This window comes from Pristiophorus japonicus, unplaced genomic scaffold (genome assembly GCF_044704955.1).
Source record: "Pristiophorus japonicus isolate sPriJap1 unplaced genomic scaffold, sPriJap1.hap1 HAP1_SCAFFOLD_262, whole genome shotgun sequence".
Lineage (NCBI taxonomy): Eukaryota > Metazoa > Chordata > Chondrichthyes > Pristiophoridae > Pristiophorus > Pristiophorus japonicus.
Window position 1 is genome coordinate 86,392 of NW_027252362.1, and position 22,079 is coordinate 108,470.

Here is a 22,079-nt window from a genome sequence, read left to right on the forward strand (position 1 = left end):
TCATTTTAGAATATATTTGCTTTAAAAAAATTGAAAAAAGTACCCCACGTTCCTTGACTTCTGAGCAATGAACATTTGAAACCAATTTCAAAAATTCAGAGTGTGTTAAGTCAGATAGGGTGTAAAATATCATCTATGATGAAAGCTCCTGAAATTATTACAGTTCAGTTATTGAAGTATTGACTGTAAGTCTGCAAAACAATCCGGGTGGGAATATTGGCCCAAAAATTCCGGTTGGAGGCTTCCCGCGGACAATTCCTTTCCGATCGGTGATGTTTTAATCACCCCACCTCCCACAGAGTTTAATTAATTGCATGTAATTATTTGAAAAAAGTTTGAATTAAAAAGTTACTTTCCGAACTCGGGCTCCCTCTGTGAATGCCTAACCACGAAACGAGCAGGATACACATTCAATAATTTAATTCCAGACTGCATATTTTCTTTGCTGTTTCACAATAACCAGACCTATGCTCCAAAATCTGTCTCACCGTTTCCCCGGTGTCAGTCAGAGAAGCACATGGGACTGAATCAGTGACTTTGCTTTTTCCTCCTGTCTTCTGAAGCGGCGCACGGTCCCACTCCGACAGTCAATGAGCTGTTGGGACGTTAGTGTATCCAGGCTGCGGGTGGCCACCCCGAACGCAGCAGAGGGGTTTCTGCATTAGTTCTGGGTAGAGGCAGTATTTCCCCTTCTCTCTTCCTCTTGTCTATATCCCTCGGCTTTGTTTTCTGGATTTATTCCCCCGGCCTCATTTTATGTGTTTAAAAGGCAACAAAAGATGAAGTGTGCGACACTCTGGAACAATGTCTCTCACTCAAATATATCTATTTAGTGAAGTGAAATAAAGAGCAATTAAAGAATAAGGGAGAAGCCACTGTCGCTCTTTTGACAGGAGAATAAACTCGCCCATGACTGTTCATCCACAGCAAGTTTAAACATAATCTTCCTGCACGGGATTCTTTCACGTGGAAAGCAAACGTGATAACGGCTCCACTGCGGAAACCGCTCGGAGGCAGCTGACCAGTGAATGCCTTCTGTGCTGATCGGGAATGTGTTGGCTCACCTTAAACAACTTCTGTCCCTCACTGACAGCTGTCAATCCTTCTCCGCCGCTGCCCTTTACACAAACATGTCACTGATCCCCACCCACTATCCCACATCCCCATCGTGTTATCTTCCATGTTAGCACAGTGGGGCCGCGGAAACACCTACTCTCTCCCCGCGGTTAGTGAACTCAGTCAGTCTGTAAAATTAAAGGGGAACAAGTGTCCCGCAAAGGACACGGGAAAGAAGAGAGTCTGTAACCTGGGTTTAATTGTTTGTCAAAGGCTACCCGTCCTGTTGTGTATTTCCAGCAGATTCCAACTTTCACAGGTGGAGATACCGGGGCTGGACCATGCTCCTAAAATACAATGAGGTCGGGAAAAAGTTCCTCACATACTCAGGGCAAATTAAATGATTGAAGTTCTACAATGGATTAATTAATGATGTTTAAATCAATGAATCTTTTTTCCACATGAGATGCATGTAACTCTTTCTTCTAAGGTTTTAATTTTGATGGAAATGCAATTTCCCTGGCCGGAAATCGACCCAGGGCCACGGTGGTGAGAGCGCCGAATCCTAATCACTGGACCACCAGGGAACGCTGCATTGCTGCATCGCTGCATCGTAATGCTTGGTGTCATTATTGTCCTTTTCAATCCACTTGTTTCACACCGAAACACATCGTAACCTTGATCTGAATTTAACGCCACGTGATTCTTTGAAATCACCATTAAATGATTGGGTAAAACCACTCCTTATACCACCGAAAAACAGCTTCGATTCCAGGTCAGGGCGGTAACTTCTGTAACAGCTTTTTTCAATTCAAAACCTTATAAAATTGACGACATGCAGCTAATATGAAAAAATATGAATTCATTTAATCACCGTTAAATAACCGATAACCTTTTTCAGGATGAAATAAATAATAATATAGTTACTGAGGGACAGTGGTATCTTTAGTCATTCATTTTCTCTTTACATGTGATGAATTTTTATCCCTATCTCATTTACATGCTGTATGAGAAATTGTAAGTGTTTATGACTCAGTTGTAAAACCATTGTGTGTGTGTCTATTCTTGATAGGAGGAGCACTTGAGACCGAAGTTGCAGTTCGATATATGCATCAATAGAATCAATTTTCACCAGTTGCTTTAAACCCAATAACATAATTTGTTTTGATTGGACTGGATGGAGGAACATGATCCATGTAACAAATTGTTATCGTTTTACTTGTGCTGAATGCTCATAAAAGTATTGGAGTGGGAACTCACTGGATAACAGCAAAGCTTGCAATGTTTGCGGAATATATTTGTGCAGCCAAAATGCACAATGACAACCCGGAACTGTGCGGCACCGAATCCTCGGGGAAAAACATTAAAAGGCTTCGCCCGGAGATGGGTTTGTATTACCCACCTTTCAGTTACCAGCCGAATGCGCTAAACCATTGCACCACAGATACACACTGCAAGACATGCAAAACCAGGGTGTCAGTCAGTTAAAGCTTCAGATTGCTCCGACCGGGATGGAACTTATCCACTCTCAGTTGTACTTTTCCCAAATAAAGGGTGATACATTCATTGTGGATGTGTGGAAGCAGTCTGGTCCCGCACACTGCAGACACTTCCATGTCACCACCAACCAGCTCTCCCACAACCGGTGTGATATACTTTCCAGCCTTCCAGTGCCTTGTCTGTGACGAAGTATGTTTCAAATGTTTTGGAATAGTTGGTTCCATGGTGTAATGGTGAGCCCTCTTGACTTTAAATCTACTGACTTGAGTTCAAATCTCAGTGAAACCTAAATTCTTGTTGTCCCATGTCGAAATCTCGACCTCCGAAAAGAATGACTCCGACACTTACAGCTCCGGTAGAAGTTTCCTTTTTAATTTACTTGCTCGCAAGAGGTAGGTTTCACTCAGTCAAGGGCTAAGTGAACACCTCCGAAATGGTTCAGTTTAACAAGATATTTATACAGTAAAACCAAAGTTCTGGCCTCTCCCGGTGTATTGCAATCTCACAGTCAGTGAATACAGATAAAGAGTTAATTACTGTATCCTGGTCCTGACATGGTTTACAGATATTTCCTTTTGTCAGGGTAATCAGGAAGCCAAACGGCCATTACTCCATGAGTCATAGGTAATGGGCTATCACCTGTCTTGTATTGTGTCAGGATTGTTTCAATTTCCTGGTCAGTTTATCTGCTTGCATCAAATGGATGAGGTCTCGGAAAGGGATAATGGCTAGAAGATAAGGATGGGGTGACATGGAACTCCTGTAGTGTAGACAATATGAGAGCACCATGGGGGGTTACTTGTCTCAGCATGACTTGTCTCCTAGCTGTCTGATGGCCATCAGCCATCTCAAACCAGGTTTGTGCAAGCTGACTGCTAAAATGCAGAAAGTTCTGGAAGGTCCAGGACTCCATTTTAATCAAAAGGCACACAAATACCGTATGGTATCAGCTTAGATAAAAATACTTTCCACACCCAGCTGCTGAAAATTTGGGACAAACAAGTGAAAGACACCTGGTGCTGGTGGGCAGTTTTGTTGCCTTTTTCAATGATGCTTGATCTACAAGTCTAGTTGTCAAATTGTGTGCTCAACCGTCAGTTATCTGCTACAAATCAGCGGAGGACAAATCACTTTTTTGTCTAATGCTGCCTTTGCCTGCACAATGTGTGCTGAGATTATCTGTGCAATATGCATTCCGCAGGATGAATAAAAGCAATGCTTTTTGAAATGCAGGCACTGCATGTTTTGCACTCGACAAAACGTTGCATTTTCTTTTCATTAATTTTACATTAATGCATTGCAATGCCAACGCACTTTTTACGTGGCAAGATCAATAATTAGCAGAGCGTAATGAAGACATCGCAAAGTTTCTGTTTAAAGAATAGACTCAGTCGAGAATATTTTGTGGATTTTATTTTTCTGAGACTATTTTCCCTGTGCTGGGGACACCCTGCGCAGATATGTGAAAAAGCTGGTTTTGTTAAAACTCCAGAGACCGCATGGCAGTTCGCTGGGACAAAAGAGCTGTCAGTCATCCATTGACAAAAGAGCTGTCGGCCAGGAAGGGGGGCCACTGACAAAGCCACTCTAATTTGTAAAAGCACTTCTCACCTCCATCTCAGAAGGAGACACAGAACAATGAACCCACCAGCCTGGCCAGCCAAGGAGGAGCTGGGTCTTTCCCAACACAAAGGCTCAGAGAGATGCCCAGACTAAGGGCCATCAGCCCAATGCATGGGTGGGATGGCCCATCACTAACTAAGTACCCGTGCTTAGAAACAAAGGGGTGTTAAAGATTGGCGGGAAAGATAGGGGTAGCAAGACTCCCAGAAAGACAGGGTTCTTTCCACTTTATTTTTAGCTTGGAGCTTGGTGTGAAGCTTGGAGTTTGCAGCTTGTAACTTATGTCGAGAGAGAGCCCCCTCTCCCTCTTGCTCTCGCTCCACCGATCGATGTACCAGAGGAAGGGGCCGCAGTACTGCAGAAGAAGCCACCGAGACTGAAGACCAGGCAGTGACTTCCCACAGCTGAGCTGAGCAAGGAAACGGGCTGCGTGTGGTGGTGAACATGGTCGCGAGTGTCCCAAGCCAGTAACCAGATATCCCAGGCCAGCTGGGTAAGGGCTCAGGGTTTTATCAGAAGTGAAGCTTTTCAGGGCTATTGTGGGGAGGGTAATTCATTGGTAGGGGTGGGGTTAGAATCCACCAGGGAATTACTGCGTGTTACTAGGTTCATTTCTGTACTGTATGTATGTTGTTTGTAACCGGGATTTTATTCTCCACAGAGACAGTTCGTTTAGCAGTGCATGTTTTAGCCAGTGTATGTTACACCAAATAAATATACTATGATTTATCACCGAAGCATCCCTTTCCGTGACTCATTTAATTTACACTCTGAATAATAATTCCCAGATCTAGAACTTTCGTAAGGTGGGGGCGATTCAAACCGTCCGTCTGGCAATTCAGCGAGGATCACAAACACTTACAATATTTACGAAAGGATATACTTGCTTTGGAGGCAGTTCAGAGAAGGTTCACTGGGTTGACTCCGGAGTTGAGTGGTTGACTTTTGAGAAAAGGTTGAGTAGGTTGGGCCTATACTCATTGGAATTCAGAAGAATGAGAGGTGATCTTATCGAAATGTATCAGGTAATGAGGGAGCTTGATAAGGTGCATGCAGAAAGGATGGTTCCACTGATAGGGAAGACTAGAACTAGGGGGCATCATCTCAGAATAAAGGGCCGCCCATTTAAATCTGTGATGAGGAGGAATTTCTTCTCTCAGAGGGTTGTAAATCTGCCGAACTCACTGCCTCAGAGAGCTGAGAAAGCCATGACATTAAATAAATTTAAGACAGAGAAAGCTTCTTAACTGATAAGGGAATAAGGCTTATGGGGAAGTGGCAGGGATGTGGCCATGATCGGATCAGCCATGATCATATTAAATGGCGGAGCATACTCGAGGGGCCATATGGCCTACTACTGCTCCTAGTTCTTAAGTTCTTATGTTCTGAATAGCGACACACACAAAAACGCTTTGATCATGGTTACACCTTATCTTCACGTCTGTCAAACAGTTGGCTCGTTGGTCTCGGGCTATGATTCTCCCTTCGGAGTTGTTCATTGAAATTTACGAGGGATCCCAGAGGAGCCCTGATATTGCTCGCAAATTTTGAAATTGCATCGAACTTTTGCAAAGAAGGACTTCCATTTCTGCAGTGCCTTTCAGGAACTCATGTCACCCCAAAGCGCTTTAAGGCCGTTGAGTTATGTTTGACGTGTTGTAGTTTGGGAAAAGATGTACCCAGATCACCAAACACGAACCTCAAATCTTTGCAAAGGAGTTTGGTGCAAATAATCAGGCGTCTCAGGGACTTGGACTTTCTTTGAATAAGTTCTGCTTGTTCCGGCATTCAAGCTTGAAACAACAACTGGGCTTCCATCTCACGGGAGGTTTGGGGTTGATGTGTGTCGCTTTCAATCTTTGAAATTTCACCAAGCAAAGAAACGGTGAATCCAACTGTCCCTGTTAGCATTTAGTTCCTGTTTAATCACAGGAATATCCGCAGTCAGGAGCTGAAAAGGAATTCAAACCTAACACCGGCTTCGAGACAATCAGAATACTTTGTCACAGACAAGGCACCGGAAGGCTGGAAGGTAGATCACACCGGTTGCGGGAGAGCTGGTTGGCGGTGACATGGAAGTGTCTGCAGTGTGCGGGACCAGACTGTTTCCACGCATCCACAATGAATGTCCCTCCATTTATTTGTGAAACGGACCACTGAGAGTGGACAAGTTCCATCCCGGTCAGAGCAATCTGAAGCTTTAACTGTCTGACACCCTGGTTTGGGATGCCTTGAACCTTTTGCTTCCATCAGTCTCTGTGGCGCAATGGGTTAGCGCGTTCGCCTGTTAACCGAAAGATTAGTGGTTCGAGCCCACCCAGGGACGAAGTGTTTAACTGTTTTTCCCCGAGTATTCGGTGCCGCACAGTCCCAGGTTGTCATTGTGCGTTTTGGCTGCACGAATCTGTTCCGCAAATGTTGCCAGCTGTGCTATTATCCAATTAGTTCCCACTCCAATATTTTATGAGCATTCAGTTCAAGTAAAACGATAACAATTTTTTACATGGATCATGTTCCTCCATCCAGCCCACTCGAAATAAATTATGTTATTGGGTTTAAAGAAACTGGTGGAAATTGATTCTATTGATACAGAGAAAGAACTGGAACTACGGTCTCAAGTGCTCCTCCTATTAAGAATCGGCACACACACAATCAATGGTTTTACAATTTTAAACCATTCTCATACAGCGTGTAAATGAGATAAGGATAAAACTTCATCACATGTAAAGAGAAAATGAATGATTGAAGATACCACTGTTCCTCAGTAATTATATTATTATTTATTTCATTCTGAAGAAGGTTATCGGCTAATTAACGGTGATTAAAATAATTCTTACTTTTGCACGTTGGCTGCATGTCGTCAATTTTATTAGGTTTTGAATTTAAAAATGGTGTTATAAAATTTATCGCCAAGACCTGGAATCAAAGCTGTTTTTCGGTGGCATAAGAAGTGGTTTTACCCAATCATTTAAAGATGATTTCAAAGAATCACGTGGCGTTAAATTCACATCATGGTTACGATTTGTTTCGGTGTGAAACAAGTGGATTAAAAAAGGACAATAATGTTAAATACAGAGTAAAGCTACCACTACACAGTCACATCAAAGCCTCCCAGGGCAGGTACAGTACGCGTTGGACACAGAGTAAAGCTTCCTCTACATTGTCCCATCAATATCTCCCAGGACAGATCCAGCACGGGGTTAGATACAGAGTAAAGCTCCCTCTACACTGTCCCATCAATCTCTCCCAGGGCTGGTACAGCACGGGGTTAGATACAGAGTGAAGCTCCCTCTATACTGTCCCATCAATCTCTCCCAGGGCAGGTACTGCACGGGGTTAGATACAGAGTAAAGCTCCCTCTACACTTTCCCATCAATCTCTCCCAGGGCTGGTACAGCACGGGTTATGTTAGCACAAATCTTTTTCTGGAAGAATCACTCGACATTCGGGGTCGGTTCCAATCCCAAAATGGCCTTTATTACACAGGCGGGGAGAGAGCCTCTGGTCCAACTCCAGGCATTCCACTCCACCGAACAAAGAAATTCATCGATATTTATATGTTTTACAACGGTTCATTACAATTAATTAGCCCATGTCAGCTGGACACAATCCAATCATAAGGACTATAAATTACAAATCGATTCCACTGGGACAATGGAATTGGCCCCCAGGCACCAGGGGACTGTGTGATCACCTCATGTTTTAGCTGGGGCTTATTCATGGCCTCGTGAGATTCTCCAGATCCCCTTATCTCTACTGTCCTTGGGTTCTGTCTGCACCAAACCACCTTATCCTCACACAGTCACAGGAATTTCTTTGTTCAGTATTCTGCTGGGACATCTTGTCTGTGGTTTGTTGATTAAGGACGTTCTGCTGAGCTCGCTCTTTCCAGTGTTCCTGTACACGGAACTGCAGTGTCATCAGCTACCCAAAAATGTAGTCAAGCTAACTGTTTGCTGAATTCCCCAAGTGCTTTGCAGAATCCCTGGCAGCCATTTTGTATCTGGTTACAATTTTACACATACATATATGCAGACATATATTCAGCAGGTGCCTTTGCCTTTGCCCTACAACAATCCCCCCTTTCGGTAATGGACTAATCCTAATCTCCTTTAACCGACAACATAATTTGTTACTCGACTTATATTTTTATGTACCACCCGGTTCTTCCTGTCACAACGTGCTGACCAGTCACGTGGTGTCAGAAGTCCCAGTTGCTTTGATCAAATTGATATAGTTCAGATTTCCCTGTCCCTCTGCTGGACAAGTCACTTTATTTACTTGAGCCCTTGTTCTGATACTGCTTTGTCGTGCATAATACCTGCAGGATCGACAGGCCATGACTCTCCATGTTAGTGCAAAGACCAGCTGTATCCCTACCAGTATGTGTGATATTAATCCAATCCAGGGGTGGATGTTTACGTTCATGCCCCAGTCCCAGACCCTCCTCCACCAACTCTGGTTTTGTAACTCTTGGGCAGTATCCTTCTCCAGTATTTCAATCTTTGTCTGTAGTTGGTGGTAGAGTCTGACACACTGGCCTACTCTGAGTCTTAGTCCCCTTAATACTGCAACTAAATGTGGGATAGGGGCCTGCTCTGGCTCGTCATAATCCTGCAGGTGATCGTGGAGCTGATCGATGGCGTTAATGATTTTGGGCCTCGGTGTCTAACCTGGATAATACGGGCTTGTCCTATTGTGAGGTCGTAGGGCTGTGAAGCAAAAGTTTGGTTGCGAGATCTGGCATTGTAAGCCATTGTACCGATATGAATGTGCCGTGGTAGAGACATAGTATTTCCCTTTGCCCCCATAACCTGTTCTGGCAAAATGTGTGGGGGCAGGTACTATTTCCAATACACATCCATCGGTTGGATTAAATCCACATTCGACTAGTTCTCCCTGCCCCACCGGGTGAGGGCACACCGTAATGTCACCCGTCTGCTTGCATCCCGTCAGGGGGATCCCATAGAGTGTGTTGCCTCTGCGGACTGCAGGGGCTGCGGTCAGATAGTAATGGAGGGAGGTCTTTTCCCGTATGATCCCGATATTCTACAGTTGATAAAGGGGAAACGGTCCTGAATCTTGTGTGACTATCGGTATCATCAGGGCTATTCCCACTCCGGCAGCTTTGCTCATTCGGCAGTTTGGGATCACTGGGCATACTCTGGTTAGTCCTTTCAGAGTGCAATTACCCAGTGTCCCCTTCAGTTTGGCCAACTGAGCCAGATGTGGGCTGTCTATCCAGTCTGGATATGATCGTGGTTGTGCCGTATCTGTCCCACCATCCATAGGCCATAAGCGTGACAGAGTTGTCCCTGTGTCAGTTTTGCGGTATCTTCTCTCTCTCTGTCGAAAAGGTGATTGATTGTTTTTGCCTGAGCTTCCAGGACCGAGAAGCCATCCAATTGGATTTCGGCACCCTCTCTTCCAAATTCGGATTGACCTTCCTGAGTCCGCTCTGCCCGTTCTAATAATCCCTTCATCACCCCTTTAAGCTGTTCCACCCTTTCATTTAGCCTTTGTATGTCCAGTGAGTTTACTATGGAGGTTCCGGCATTAAAACCGGTCGCAACATCATTAACTATTTCCCTCTTAGTCCTATGAACTGGCTCCTGTCCTCGGAATCTACTGGCACCCATGGTATCGGCAGCCTGCTGCATTACAACTTTACTTAATACATTATATATATTTCTTGCCTGTTCTGTACAATATTCCAGCACCTGTATACCTGAGATATTGATCAGGACAGGCACAATTTCATGCTTAACATTATCAGACAATAGTTCACCCTCGTTGGACAGCACAATCCCATTTTCCGGTCCCCTTGTAATTGTTGGACATGACAATTCCATGGGCAGTGTGGTGGTTCTTATGGGGCGCGGTGTCGGAGGGGGTGAGAAGCATACATACAACGATATTGCGGCAGCCTCTACCTCCTCATAGTATCCACACAGCCCCACACCCTCTTTGTGGGTGACTAACGGTTGTGGCTGGGCAGGAGGCGCGCAAATTATTCCAAAGGTACATTCATCGGGCCCCCCCGGCCTCCCTTCGTCTAATGCAACTGTTTCTTGTACCCGTGGAGCATCGCACACATACTCTATTGTTATCCGGATTCATTTGCAGCCACGCGTTAAAATAAGTTCTGTCCTTGCTCCAGTCCTTGGCTGCTGGAATGCATATTTCGTCAGTCAAAATAAACAAAACCCTATAGTTGATACAGTTGTGTCTTGTGGACTACACCGACCCACAGTGGGATACATTGGCTCGATTGCCACAGGTGATGGTGCTTTGGCTGCACATTGCACTATCCGTCTGGTCCTGTTTTTTAAAATCTCTTCCAGCTTATTTATCTTAGCTTTTAACTCTTGACCAGCTAGTTCTGTTTTATTTTTATTCTGACTATCCCACCATTTCCACTGTCTGTCAGGTGAGTCTTCACTATTTTAGAAAGAAATTCAAATTAGTAAGGTCCAGTGTAAAATAGCTGTCAATGGAAAGGGTTAACTCCTTTACAGGTTTGTAAGAAGGCCTGATGTCATTACGTGACTTCGCGTAATCATCCAAATCTTTGTGCCTTCAAAACTTTCTTAGAAATTAGGAATCGGTTAAAACAGCAGAAATCATTCGTAAAGTGGTCACAATAAAAATCTTCTCATCGGGAAAGGCAGCATTTTAGATTAAACTCCAATTTTTTTGCTTAACATCTAATTCAAGTACTTGCCAAAGATTTTTGTTGAAATAAGAACACACATTTTTAATAGCTATTTTGTTTACTGAAATCCAATATTCACACAAGCTGTTAACATGCCAACATTTCGGGTTTTTTTTAACAGTCCCGTTCAATGGGCAAATCTTGTGTTTTATTTCTCTCTTTGCTGAGTTCGCATAGCTTAGATCTTTTCTCCTTGTTATTTTCAAAACCTCCTGCTTGTTTAGACTGTTCGGGACTTTTCTTGATTAATAACGTCTATCCTGGAAATCTTTTCAAACTGCAGTGAAACTTTCTCGTAATTTAAAATCATTATCAATGGAGAGAGCCTTTTACCTCCTCCAATTTTTTTTTCCTTTTCCAAATTAAATTAATATCTTTTTCACAGCCAATATCAACTAGTATTTAATAAGTTATAGAAACATAGAAACATAGAAAAATAGGTGCAGCAGTAGGCCATTCGTCCCTTCTAGTCTGCACTGCCATTCAATGAGTTCATGGCTGAACATGTAACTTCAGTACCCCCTTCCTGCTTTCTCGCCATACCCCTTGAACCCCCTAGTAGTAAGGACTTCATCTAACTCCTTTTTGAATATATTTAGTGAATTCACCTCAACAACTTTCTGTGGTAGAGAATTCCACAGGTTCGCCACTCTCTGGGTGAAGATGTTTCTCCTCATCTCGGTCCTAAATGGCTTACCCCTTATCCTTAGACTGTGACCCCTGGTTCTGGACTTCCCCAACATTGGGAACATTCTTCCTGCATCTAACCTGTCGAAACCCGTCAGAATTTTAAACGTTTCTATGAGGTCCCCTCTCATTCTTCTGAACTCCAGTGAATACAAGCCCAGTTGATCCAATCTTTCTTGATAGGTCAGTCCCGCCATCCCGGGAATCAGTCTGGTGAACCTTCGCTGCACTCCCTCAGTAGCAAGAATGTCCTTCCTCAAGTTAGGAGACCAAAACTGTACACAATACTCCAGGTGTGGCCTCACCAAGGCCCTGTACAACTGCAGCAACACCTCCCTGCCCCTGTACTCAAATCCCCTCGCTATGAAGGCCAACATTCCATTTGCTTTCTTAACCACCTGCTGTACCTGCATGCCAACCTTCAATGACTGATGTACCATGACACCCAGGTCTCGTTGCACCTCTCCTTTTCCTAATCTGTCACCATTCAGATAATAGTCTGTCTCTGTTTTTACCACCAAAGTGGATAACTTCACATTTATCCACATTATACTTCATCTGCCATGCATTTGCCCACTCACCTAACCTATCCAAGTCACTCTGCAGCCTCATAGCATCCTCCTCGCAGCTCACACTGCCACCCAACTTAGTGTCATCCGCAAATTTGGATATACTACATTTAATCCCCTCGTCTAAATAATTAATGTATAGTGTAAACAGCTGGGGCCCCAGCACAGAACCTCGGTACCCCACTAGTCACTGCCTGCCATTCTGAAAAGTGCCTGTTTACTCCTACTCTTTGCTTCCTGTCTGACAACCAGTTCTCAATTCATGTCAGCACACTACACCCAATCCCATGTGCTTTAACTTGCACATTAATCTCTTGTGTGGGACCTTGTCGATAGCCTTCTGAAAGTCCAAATATACCACATTAACTGGTTCTCCCTTGTCCACTCTACTGGAAACATCCTCAAAAAATTCCAGAAGATTTGTCAAGCATGATTTCCCTTTCACAAATCCATGCTGACTTGGACCTATCATGTCACCTCTTTCCAAATGCGCTGCTATGACATCCTTAATAATTGATTCCATCATTTTACCCACTACTGAGGTCAGGCTGACCGGTCTATAATTCCCTGTTTTTTCTCTCCCTCCTTTTTTAAAAAGTGGGGTTACATTGGCTACACTCCACTCGATAGGGATTGATCCAGAGTCAATGGAATGTTGGAAAATGACTGTCAATGAATCCGCTATTTCCATGACCACCTCCTTAAGTACTCTGGGATGCAGTCCATCAGGCCCTGGGGATTTATGGGCCTTCAATTCCATCAATTTCCCCAACACATTTTCCCGACTAATAAGGATTTCCCTCAGTTCCTCCTCCTTACTAGACCCTCTGACCCCTTTTATTTCTTTTTCCATCGCAAACACTTTTTTTTCAGCACTTATTTAGTACGTTACGTCTTTTTTTCCAAACCTTTTAGTTTTATTTTTTAAAAAAGATCAGATTTAACTTTTTGTTTTAAATGTATCGCATTTTATTGTGCCTTTTCTTTACCAGTGGTACTTGAAACCTTCACAACAAAATTAACTCTTCACTGTTCCCATCCTAATTTCTGCTCCCCTTTTGTAGAATTTGTATTTATTTTTGAATTACAAAATGTCAAATATGGTATTACTGGATTTTTTTGCCTAACTTCCGTTTTAGAAGCTGATCAAAAACTCTAATCTTTTGCTCTGTAACTTCAATTTTGTGGTCCTATATCTCATAAATTACATCTTTTTTAAGCTTAAGTTCCTGACGCAGTGTGTGTACTTTTATTAAAAAGGCTTCCAAACCCAAGATTTTCCTATACAACCAAAATGTTTAACAATGAGAATCACCTGAAATATCTCAAAATCACAATTCAAGTATTGTACTGCCAATCTGTAATTTAAAAATCTCTTTCCTGAGCTAAAAGCTTTTGCGTCAAGGTTTTACACAAAGGAAAAATGGGAGCGTACTTCCCCAGCCTGCAGCCTCCAGAGACACAGGCTTTTTTAAAAGACATTACAGCTTCCCTTCTCCATTCTTTATCTCATTCCTAGACAAACGTTCACAAAAGTCTCTTTTCATTCAGCAAAGTTTATTGTTTGGCTGGCTCTATTCTTGGATCCATACTTCACTTAAGATCATCACTATCAGGTTTTTTTTATTTCTTACATATTGATGAACCTCCTCTGTTAATTTTATGTGGGCTTGAAGAATCAAGACCACGGCTTTCTCATCTTTATCTTTCCTTTCCTTCTCCCACCATTCCCGTTGATTTGCTGGCGTGTCCTGGGGGTTCCATCCTGACTTAATCATCTTCTCAATTAGTTTCTTTTGTTTTTCCGCCAGGTGGCGGGTAAGGGACCCTTCTAGTCCCCACTCGAGATTACCTGATTTATTGGCCATTCCTGGGTAGGACTAGAACCGTTAGGAATCGACTCTCAGATATCCACTTTCTCCCTCGTGTAACTTGTAGCAGACCGTCTCCTGGCTACTGTTAGGTCACAAGTTCTGCAATTACACAAACTTATACAATTCTTAAAATGCGTTTAAGCAATTCCCGCAGTGCCCCACGCCTCCTTAACGACTATCTACCACCGTTTTGTCTGTCGGTCCGACCCTGTTCACAGGTTTGGTTTCCTTTGGTCGCTGTGCACCGCCTGGTCTCCGGGGTATATTTACAAACCACACGACTGGGTCCAGGAGATGTCGCTCGGTATCACGATCCCACGGTCTAAGTGTGTGCCCTCCGCCTACTTAGTTCCTGGCCGTCACGTGGGACAAAAGTCCTCTTAATTCAGGCTCAGGCTCGGCGTTTGAGATATTAGACTATCTCGTCGTGTCGATCAACCGGCCTCCACCTTCCCCAACCTTTATAATTAAAATTTTTTGATACTCACCCAGGTTTTCCAAGGACGTCCAGCAACTCCGCGAAATCCTGTTCATGATTCCACTGTAAACGCAACTGTTTTCATGGAAGAATCACTCGACACTCTGGGTCGGTTCCAATGCAAAAACGGCCTTTATTACGCCGGCAAGGAGAGAGCCTCTGGTCCAACTCCAGGCACTCTACTCCGCCGAACAAAAAAATTCATCGATATTTATATGTTTTACAATCGTTCATTACAGTTACTCAGCCCACTTTGGCTGGACATAATCCAATCATAATGATTATAGATTACATATAGGTTTAAATGGGCCAATAGAATTAACCCCGGTATATCAGGGGGCTGCATGATCAGTTCATGACAGTTGGGGGCTGATTCATATCCGTGTGATGTTTTCCAGACGTACCTTATCTTCGTTAATCATTTGTTCCACCGGTGCCTAGCTCCTTATCTCCGTGGTTGCTAGGCACCCCATCTGGGGGTCACTGACTTGACGACATTCCGTACTAGGTACCGCAGTGTTCTGTATACTATCTTGCCTCAAGTTGTTGATTCAAGACATTCCTGGTACCAGGCTCTGCAGGGTCAGCGCTCATTCAGCAGTTTTAGCTAACTTGGCTTACCGAGTCCCCATCATGCTTTGCTCAGCCCCCTGGCAGCCATTTTATATTTGGCTAACATTTTAAACATACATACATTTATATATTCAGCAGGTGCCTTTGCCTTCCTACAACAGTGTCTTTCAATTTGTTTATTTACCCTTTTTACCTGCTTGTTTCCTCTCTCTTTCAAACTCACTTTCTTTATTTTTGCTTTCTAATTCCAGCATTACTTCCCTCCCTACTGAATCTATTCTCAGTTTCCCATCCCGCTGCCAAACTAGTTTAAACCCTCCCCAACAGCACGAGCAAACCACCCCTCGAGGATATTGGTCCCGGCTCTGTTTAGGTGCAAACTGTCCGGCTTGTACAGGTCCCACCTCGCCCAGAAGTGGTCGCGATGCCTCAGGAAACTAAAGCCCTCCTGCCTGCACCATCTCTCGAGCCACGTATTCACCTGCTCTATCCTCCTATTTCTGTACTCACACGCTCGTGGCACCGAGTGTAATCCGGAGATTACTACCGTTGAGGTCCTGCTTTTTAATCTCTCTCCTAGTTCCCTAAACTCTGCCTGCAGGACCTCATCTCTCTTGCTACCCATGTCATTGGTCCTGATATGGACCACGATCTCTGGCTGTTCACCCTCTCCCCCGAGAATGGAGGTGATGGTGTTCCCATGCGCCTGCTGCCCTTGTCCTTCTAGGCGGTAGAGGTCGCGGATTTGGGAGTAGCTGCTGAAGAAGCCTTGGTGAGTTGCTGCAGTGCATCTTGTAGATGGTACACACTGCAGCCATGGTGCGCCGATGGTGGAGGGAGTGAATGTTGGAGGTGGTGGATGGGGTGCCCAATAAGTGGATGGTGTCGAGCTTCTCGAGTATTGTTGGAACCGCACTCATCCAGGCAAGTGGAGAGTATTCCATCAGACTCCTGACTTGTGCCTTGTAGATGGTGGAAAGGCTTTGGGGAGTCAGGAGTTGAGACACTCACTGCAGAATACCCAGCCTCTGACCTGCTCTTGTTGCCACAGTATTTATGTGACTGGTCCAGTTAAGTTTCTGGTCAATGGTGACCCCCAGGATGTTGATGGTGGGGGATTCGGCGATGATAATGCCGTTGATAGCCGGGCCTGCTTAAGTTGCATGTTCCTGTCGCTGATTGCTGACAGGCGACTGTTGGCTCCGCCCCGTGGGTTTACCTCGAACTTCAAACCACGAAATCGGTTCTCCTGAATCCCAAGGTGTGTACGGAAATCAATCATCAAATGCCCTGTCATTAACCACAGGGGTTCCGGCAATTTTCTGATCACAAAGCGCTTTCAGTCCTTGTCCTTGTCCAGAAAATTGCAGACGTGGAAATTCGGGAGTTTTTGACTTTGAAAGGAGAACATTGCTGTTTTGTGCAGCTCCGATCAGAGAAATGTTTGTGAAAGGAACTTTTTGCAGAGAGAGGGATTGAGCATTTCAGCTTGTTGCTGAACACTTCTCTCTGGGCACTGAGCTAAGCAGCAGCTTGCGAAGTGTAGTGGTGATCACGTTCGCCTCACATGCGAAAAGTCCGCAGCTCGATCACGGACAGAAACATTGTTGTTGAAACAAAAACATGTCTGCAATAAAATTGAACAAAAGCATTCCAGGGTACATTGACGCATGATGCAAACTACCTCAGGCCTGGGCCAAAGCTCCCTGTACACCGAGCACAGGCTGAGGTAAACCCCAGGGAAGAGGATATCCCGGTCACTGGGACTTCCAGCTGCACTGAACAAGTGCCCGGTCTGAAACTATCCAGAGTAATAACTTGTAACAAATACATCCAACAGTTAGGATGGCCGAGCGGTCGAAGGCACTGCTCAGGTCACAGTCTTCTCTGGAGGCATGGGTTTAAATCCCACTACGAACATTCATTGTGTTTAATTTCAAAATCATTTGTTTTGACACCACTCTGAAGTGCTTTGGGACATCCATCTAACTTCATAAAATTACTCCACTTCAATTACAAACGGTGATATCAAATTTACTTCAAAAACCAGGAATCGATCACAGGTGGCTGTAGCACGTTCCTTTCACGACAGCCACCTGGGATCGATTCCTGGTTTGTGAAGGTGCCCTCTAAATATCTCGCACTGCTAATTTAAAAACACGATTGTAATTTGTTTCGGTGCAAAAGAAGGCAGGCTCGAAGGGCCAAAGGGTAGACTCCTGCTCCTGGTTCTTGTGTTCTTATGCAGATCACAGAACAAATGATTAAATTATCAACTCTCCCTCAGTTCGCATTCCTTTTATTGTGCAAAGAAGATCATGGGTTCATTAAAGATGTTTTCTCGTGAAAGCAACATAAAGTTTAAGGAAAATAATTCGCCCAACTGGAACCCACGACCCTGAGATTATGAATCTCATGCTCTACCGACTGAGCTCGCCGGGCTTCTCAACATCTACCCTGTCAATCCCCTTCAAAATATTGTCCGTTTCAATGAGATCACCTCTCATTCTTCTAAACTCTAGGGAGTATCGGCATATTCTACACAATCTCTCACCATAGGACAGTCCTCTCATCCCAGGAATCAATCTGGTGAACTTCTGTTCTACCACCTCCAAGGCAAGTGCATCCTTCCTCAGATAAGAAGACCAAAACTGTGCGCAGTTCTCCAGGTGTGGTCTCACCAAGGCACTGTACAATTGTAGCAAGATTTCCTTACTCTTGTACTATGGGCTATATATTAGGTATTATGGGCCGAATAACCTGTTTTCCTGCTGATTCTACAGTTGTATAAAAAGTTATTAAAATTCGGCCGTCGCTCAGCAAACATATTTGTATTTCCTTCAGTGTGCAACACATCTGGCTGGATTAATGATGATTGAAACAATTATTGTCACAGTCTCTCACAGACTTGAATTATTTTTGACAACTTGCTCTGTAAAAATGCTTTCCCTGAGTAATGGACGAAGGTCACCACAGTTCAAGTACAATACCTTACCTCATGGAGTCATTACTAGAGTGCTTACAGACACAATAACTGGTGATGAGAATGCGAATTTCCACTCGACAATGGCTAACCTTGGCACGTTTGAACAATTCGCCGATGGGGAAGATTGGGAGGCCTTTGTGGAAAGGCTCGAACACTTCTTTATTGCGAACGACCTGGCGGGAGACGACCCGACCTCGCTGGCTGATAAGCGCTGATCTATCGTGCTCAGCAGTTGTGGGCCCACCGTCTATGGCCTTGTCAGGGACATGCGAGCCCCAGAGAAGACAACAACATATGTGGAGCTCATAACGCTGGTACAGGAACAGCTCAAACCTAAAGGGAGCATCCTCACAGCCAGACACCGGTTTCTCCCCACCGGTGGCCTGAAGGCCAAGAAATCGCAAAATATGCTGCAGACCTGAGACGATTGGCTGCACCATGTGATTTTAGCGATCACCTCACCAAAGCACTAAGGGACATCTTTGTTATTGGAATCGGCCACGAGGGCCTTCTCCACAGGCTGCTCTCTGCGGACACCACGGTCACCCTACAGAAGGCAATTAACGTGAGCCAGGCATTCATGATCTCGGCCTGCATCTCCAAGTGGATGTCTCACCCCCAGGACTCTAACCCGGCAAGTACTGTGAACCGACTGGTGCCTTTTAGAGGCAGGGCTGCTGCTAGCAGTCTCTCTCAGGGAAGAGAGAAGAGAACCCAGAGTCCCGCAATCCTGAGTCCACCACATGGGGCCAACGGGACAACCGGCCAACCCCATGCTGGCGCTGTGGAGGAAATTACAGGGCCCACCAGTGCCGCTATAAAGACTATACTTGCAAAGGCTGTAACATGAAGGGCCACCTCCAGCGAATATGCAAGAGAAATCGTACTCACCGAGTCGATGAAGAGTTGGCCGATCATCCGGAGTCCAGCGACGATGAGGTGTACGGAGTGTTTACCTGCACCACCGAGAGTTCCCCGTTGAAAATGGAAGTTGAAATCAACTATGTTCCAGTCACGATGGAGGTGGACACAGGGACGAGCCAGTCACTGATGAATCAGGCAGCCTTTGAGAAACTCGGGGACAATCCAATCGAACGACCTAAAATGATCCCGATCGAAGTGAAACTGCTCACCTTCACAAACGATACATCCCAGTCGTTGGCAGAGTGGATATCCAGGTGTCCCATGGCGGCGAGATGCACAGGTTACCTTTGTGGATCATTGCTGGGGATGGTCTAAAGCTATTAGGAAGAAGGTGGATGAAAAAGATCACTTGGAGCTGGGAAAAGCTCCAACCTCCAGCGATCGACCTCCTCCGCGGCCCCGAAGTTGGATCCAGCACAACACCTGAAAAACCAACCGCCCAACTCGACTGTGAGGCGACGAAACAGACCGCTCAACCCAACGGCGAGATGATCCAGCCCCAACAACCAGACCTCACCTTCCAGGCTCCAGTGGCAGGACTTCAGAGAAGAAAGTTCACGCAGAAGGTAACTTCCCGGCTTCCGTGGCAGAACCTGGGGAGAAAAGGATCACCGCAGCCTACCCCATGGAGAGAAAGAAGATGGCGTCCAAACCACGAGGTGAAGCGCCTGAAGTCAAGATGGCGGCAGCCAGACCAAAAGGGAGCAACACGTGATGCCGAGCGGCGAACCGGATTGTGGTAAAGTTTGCAAGACCCTCTAAAAGGAGACCGGCAACCCATCACAATTAAAGGGACAGTTCCACTCTTGAGTGGGCAAATGCATGGCAGATGAAGTATAATGTGGATAAATGTGAGGTTATCCACTTTGGTGGTAAAAACAGAGAGACAGACTATTATCTGAATGGTGACAGATTTGGAAAAGGGGCGGTGCAACGAGACCTGGGTGTCATGTTACATCAGTCATTGAAGGTTGGCATGCAGGTACAGCAGGCGGTTAAGAAAGCAAATGGCATGTTGGCCTTCAGAGCGAGGGTATTTGAGTACAGGGGCAGGGAGGTGTTGCTCGAGTTGTACAGGGCCTTGGTGAGGCCACACCTGGAGTATTGTGTACAGTTTTGGTCTCCTAACTTGACGAAGGACATTCTTGCTATTGAGGGAGTGCAGCGAAGGTTCACCAGACTGATTCCCGGGATGGTGGGACTGACCTATCAAGAAAGACTGGATCAACTGGGCTTGTATTCACTGGAGTTCAGAAGAATGAGAGGGGACCTCATAGAAACGTTTAAAATTCTGATGGGTTTTGACAAGTTGGATGCAGGAAGAATGTTCCCAATGTTGGGGAAGTCCAGAATCAGGGGTCACAGTCTAATGATAAGGGGTAAGCCATTTAGGACTGAGATGAGGAGATACTTCTTCACCCAGAGAGTGGTGAACCTGTGGAATTCTCTACCACAGAAAGTAGTTGAGGCCAATTCACTACATATCTTCAAAAGGGAGAAGATGAAGTCCTTACTACTAGGGGGTTCAAGGGGTATGGCGAAAAAGCAGGAAGGGGGTACTGAATTTGCATGTTCAGCCATGAACTCATTGAATGGCGTTGCAGGCTAGAAGGGCCGAATGGCCTACTCCTGCACCTATTTTCTATGTTTCTATGTTTCTATGTTTATACAGCGATGATGGTGATACATAATTAAAAGATGTAACTGACAATTTCAAGTTGGTAAATGTAACTAATCATGATAAGTCGGGCACTTGCGATCAGAACCAATGTATTGTGAGAATAAACGAAGTGATGACGTGCGATTTACATGTCTGCCGACAAAACCAAGGGCAACCTCCCGTCAGCACCCAGGTTCCGCGACCATGTAGCCTGCCCCTCCGGGACCAATGTGATACCCCAGGGAGTGTGGCCACACACAGAGGGAGCATACCAGCTGCAGGGCCAGTGATCAGCGGACGTCAAAGGCACCACTACCGGTACCCTGCCCCCGTTCGGCTCTACCTCTCTGGCCACCAGGGCCAGTACTGGGAGCGAGCGGATAGCACCCTCCTGACCTCCCAACAGGACCTGGGATGACCAAGATCCCACTATCGCTGAAGAGCAGCAGGGAGACACCGCAGCCTTCAAAGGTGGACAGGAAGGCCACACACTCCTGTGGCTCTGCCGACCACGAGGCAACGGCAAAGGCTCTGAGACTCAGCCAGGTGAGCGATCTGAGCCCACCCAGCTGGCAGGGGACACAGCGCCGCCATCAGACAACCTGGACACAGTCTGGTTACTGTGGAACTAGTGTCCTCACCCACCTGCACCTACACAACCCAGGGGCAAGACTGTGACACCACGTATGTACCTTACCTGTAAAATGTACTTGTTCCACTACTGTAGAGCCCAAACAGTGATGTAACTAATCCGATGTTTTTTTGTTCTTTCTCTCTCTACAGGTCTGCACATGCAGATGTTGAGCCACACACAGGGTCTATGTATGGGGCGGGGGAATGGATGTATGTAGCCATGGACACACATGGATCACACCCAAAACCCACACAACCCCCACTGCAACCTCCAACCATCCAATGCTGACCATTTCCCAATGTCGTGGTAATAAGGACTTGGGGGTCCACAGGGAGAGAACCAAGCCAAAGCATTGACAAGGTGCAAGAGCTTTGGGCACTCAAGTCTCGGGCCAGAGCACACAATGAAAAGGCCAGTGGCACAAGACTAAGGGGAGAGTGATGTTGTGTCTGTATAATATAAGTATACTCCCTGTACACTCAATGTACAGTTACATAAGACTACTGGATGTACCTTCACACTGTATACACTATGCCTGTACCACCAGAGGGTGCAACTGGTGGAGACCTCGGCGTCACCGGTACACGACAGGTAACCAGGTATAAAACGGAGCTCACCATACTGTACCCTCACTCAGGAACTGCAATAAATGGACTAAGGTCACCACAGTTCAAGTACAATACCTTGCCTCATGGAGTCATTACTTGAGTGCTTACAGACACAATAGAAAGAGATTAAACATTAAATGGGAGGACATTGAGAATTGTAGAGGAACAAAGCGACCTGGGAGTGCATGTCCA

At 45.3% G+C, this 22,079-nt stretch overlaps 1 non-coding gene across 1 annotated transcript; it reads left to right on the forward strand.

Annotated features, from left to right (window-relative positions):
- Positions 1-6,431: 6,431 nt before the first annotated feature.
- On the forward strand, positions 6,432-6,505 carry trnan-guu (transfer RNA asparagine (anticodon GUU)). The gene has a single exon. It is a non-coding gene; the product is annotated as a tRNA-Asn (tRNA).
- Positions 6,506-22,079: the final 15,574 nt, after the last annotated feature.